General features: G+C 31.7%; 1 long non-coding RNA gene across 1 annotated transcript; it reads left to right on the plus strand.

Annotated features, from left to right (window-relative positions):
• Nucleotides 1-679: 679 nt before the first annotated feature.
• LOC110944490 lies at nt 680-4,064 on the plus strand. Its single transcript, XR_002594979.2, has 3 exons — nt 680-947; nt 3,251-3,306; nt 3,783-4,064. It is a non-coding gene; the product is annotated as an uncharacterized LOC110944490 (long non-coding RNA).
• Nucleotides 4,065-4,575: the final 511 nt, after the last annotated feature.

Below are 4,575 nucleotides of genomic sequence, written 5' to 3' on the forward strand. Positions count from 1 at the left end.
TTAAGCACTTGATTTAACGTTTAATTACGTTCATTACGATTCAATTATTGCATGATTAGGTCGTACAAAGTCTAAAAATCATACGACATGGTTAAATATGCTAAACCATATTGAAACATTCACTGCGTCACGAGAAAACTGCAAACTCTGTCCTAATATGTTGGCAAAATGCTGAAAACACTATTCACCTGAACACGTTATTCATGCCAGCAAGTTCCGAAAACTGTCTGAACGAGCGACGAAGGGCATGAACGCACTTTATAGACGCCATAACCTCTACGATAAATTAAAACCATAGCTCCCGGTATTAAACTATAACTTTCATATAACACCCGATATCGAACCGGTGAGCGAACTAGTGGTATTTTTACCATCCAAAACTTATACCCAATAAACTAGTAAACTAATTAGACTTTATTTAATACCCTAAACTATCATTAACACCCTAATTACCCTAACTAAATTAATTACTAAAATATCTAGCCGTTTAACAATTTGTGCACATGTTTTATATGATTAAAATTTATAAAAAAAAAAAATAAATAAATCATAAACACCATACCCCTTAATACTCGACCATACCTCCCCCATATACTAGGTTTGATGATGAAAATGTATGAAGAAAAAGATTAGAAGCATGGCTTGATATATATAATCTTTGACCAAGATATTGAAAGATATGAACCACTAAACACACCACATCATTCCATGACTTTCTTACATTTCCAACTTGCAAACTTCCCCTCTTTCCCATTCTTTATTCACGGCAACCACACACCCCACTATATCCTCATTTTCATTCTCTAAAACACCATAATTTACATCATTAAAAAGCCATTTTAAGGTGTTTAAGGAACTTGTATGCTTGAAGAATCATTGGAGATTATTTTAGAGCTTTCAAGTCTTCTTAATCTTTATCTTAAAGTCCATAAATCCTTTGCAAATTTGTAAGATCATCTTTCACTATTTTTTTAAGCTTCTTATTATATTTTGTAGTTTACTAAAGTACTAGTTGATCATCTTGAACCCTACGACAAAAACAAGCTTAAAAACTCTAATCTCACAATAAAAGTCTAATAAATAAGATGTATATTATGTTGATTATGTTGTTTTGTGTTAGATGCTACTTATGATTATGTTGACTATGTTAAAGTAGATTGTTTACAAAGATGATCTTGTGTAAATTAGGCTAGTAAGGATAATCTAAACATTTTTATGTTTAGATTTTAACAAGATCATTATCCATATAATACATGAACTTTATATTAAACTTGAAAATGATTTATGGCCAAAATAACTTTTATAAAAATAAAAATCATGATTTACACTATAAAAGTGTTAAAAGTATGTTAAATTTATTTTCTAGTAAACCTATTAAAAGAGTTAATAAGTGCTATCATTTTTTTTATTAAAAATGTGATTAAGAATATATTAAGTTCAAAAGTTATATGGAAAATTATGTGAAAAAATATTACTTGAAAAAGTAGTGCTTTGGAACTTGATTTGAAGTTGATTGTGATTATGGGCTTAAACGTGAAACTAATACGTTTTTAAGATGTGGAAAACGCCATAGTTTAGGGGAAATTATGGCGAAATTTTCTAAAAATCTAATCACGTTGAAAGTATAATTAACGAGGTGATTAACGGGGTTAAACGTGATTAGAGATCTTAATTGTCACTAAGAAAGTTTTAACAAAAATATTTAAGTCCTAAACTATGAAGGTTTTTGATAAAACAACTTATATATCTTTATAAGTTAAAAAAAAGAGGTTATTTATTATATCTATATATATTTTTTTAGGGACAAAAAAAAAAAATATAGGTATATGTTTTCCAATCATTATATGTGTATGTGTATAAATACATGTGTATTGTGTGTATGTACTAGAGTTAGGATCCTACAAGCTAAACACAAAATACACTACACATAACAAACTCCAAAAACATGTCGACGAAAGAATGTAAAATACATGAGAAAACGAATGCAAGTTATATTACACTTTGACATGAAGCGCGGATAACGAACAATCGGACCTCGGGCGAACCGTACAAATAATATATATATTTCGACCAAATAATATATATGCATATAACACCAAAAACCGACGCGAAATATCAAATAAATGTCATAGCGTATAAATGCGTCGCCATCGGCAACGGTCACCATATCGACACGACACGGGGTGGATACTTATCACGGACGACACGCGGGCGTTCCGGACAATAAAATACATGGTAACGACTCCTGCGACGAACTCTAAAAATAATACATTTTTAGACATGAAATATATATATATTTAGACGCCAAAAATTCCGGAAAGTGTAAATCGAAAATCGCCAAGTGTGCACATATACAAATATATATGTCTACGAATACCTATAAAATACACTCAAAATACACTTGTAAAAAAAACAAGGATACTTGGTGTGATAATGGGCTAGTAAAAGCCCATTTATTTAATAAGTTGGACTAACCCATTAACATGTAAAATGGGCTAGGCCCAAATACACTAATAATATGGATTAAGCCCAACAACTTAAAAGACATGGGCTAAGGCCCAATGAAAAATACATGTATATTTTTAATAAAATATATTGTAAAAATACATTATAAATACGGTATACCTACACGTATAAATACGGTATACATACACGTATGAATACGGTGTACGTATACATATGAAATACGCGAATACATAACGATGTACTCATATACACTTGTTAAAGTGTACACTCACAATGAATACCGTACACGTACATTAACATATATACAATGTTAAAAATAAATATTTTTAACAACTATATCTTAAAAAGATATACATATACATATATATTTGTGAAACAAATATATACCTAAAACAAACCGATCATACGTATACATGTGAACGGCGTTCACCGAACTTAAAGATATATATTTTTGAGGAATATATATTTCATACAACAAACATGCGTCGTGCACGGCACAAAGGCGCTATTGGACCCGGTCCACTTATACTTGTACGACACAAGGACTTATACATGCTATACCCATAAATACTCGTGCGAAGCACGGATACATACAAAGGGCGATGCCTGTTCTAACACATTATGAACTCAAGAAGTGTATATATATATAATAAAACGAACATACGAAACAAATGTCAACATATTTAAAATACACAAGGGTTCCATATACAATAATGTTCAAGATGAGCAACGTGTACATAAATTAACATAAACCCAAGTGTCTAATGAGTTAGAGCACTTGTAGGTTATTACGCGCTAATTGGATACCCGAACTGCTAGCATACATACGGACGCAAACTTGTGAGTTCATGTCCCCCTTTTCTTTTAAACGTTTTCGGTTTTACAACTCTCGGGGGGAAATACATGTTACTATGGTATGGTTAAGCAACAAAATGAATTAGTAGATCACGTGCGAATAGGCTGATACTTAAAGCACCATTAATCTTGTTTAAGACCACGGAACAAAGGGGGTAGATCTATCGGGTACAGGGCGAGCCCCACTCATGGGTCCTTGTGTGGCCACATGGAGTTTCCTTTGTTACCCTCGCCGGGTGGACCGGTACTAAATCGCTTACGGGTTGGTGGCTTCCTATGTCGGCACACATATTAATGTCCTAGCTACACATTAATGATCAACATGTTCATTTACGCTTTACATACCAGATTTCGATACTTGAACTTTCAAATGTTTTACAAATTCATTTGATGATTACGAACTTAAAACACATGAACTCGCTCAACTTTTATTGATGTTTTCAAACTTACATGTATTTCAGGTAACTAAGTGGATCTTGGTGAGACAAATTATGAAGTTTCAAGTTTACTATGAAGACGATGTCATCCGTATTTTGGAGGGTTTGATCCATATATCCCGTCTTCGAACGGGACATAGGATGCAAAACCTCGTTATTTCAAAAACTTTATTTTGAACAAGTCTTGTTTGTAGAACTTATAAACTTATGTTGTCTTTTGCTACAAAACAACTTATGACTTGTATCTTTACATTATGGAATGGATGAACATCGTGTATGTTTTATATCATATAGTTTGTTTACTTACATCGTATGCTGTGGAAACCGATCAAGTCACACTACGCGCTTCCGCCTTTGACACGGGTGTGACAACCCCCCCTCCCCAAGCTAAAATGCTAAAAACTAAACTCCCAAAAAACCTAAAAAAATAAAAAAAACACACAAATTATTTTATTTTATTTTTTTAATATTTTTCTACTAAAAAATCGCTACTTTTAGTAGCAGCAATTTTTTTTTGCTAACAAAATGTAGCGATTTTTTTATAAAAAACATTAAAAAAAATTTGTGTTTTTTAGGTATTTTTGGTTGAGTTCACATTTGTATAGTAACTTTGATAGTTGATGGTAATTACAAAAATGCCACCTTGTCTTTTTGACATTTCCTTCAAATTGTATGTTTAGTAGGTTAAGTTTATTTGTATTTCATCTTTTGCCTGTACATGCAATAAACAATGCTCGATTGTCAAATTTTCAAACATTGCTGAAAACGTAAAATTTTCATTCTGTATCTTACTATACTAATAAATGAAAATCTTTTT

Source organism: Helianthus annuus, chromosome 1 (assembly GCF_002127325.2).
Source record: "Helianthus annuus cultivar XRQ/B chromosome 1, HanXRQr2.0-SUNRISE, whole genome shotgun sequence".
Classification (NCBI taxonomy): Eukaryota; Viridiplantae; Streptophyta; class Magnoliopsida; order Asterales; family Asteraceae; genus Helianthus; species Helianthus annuus.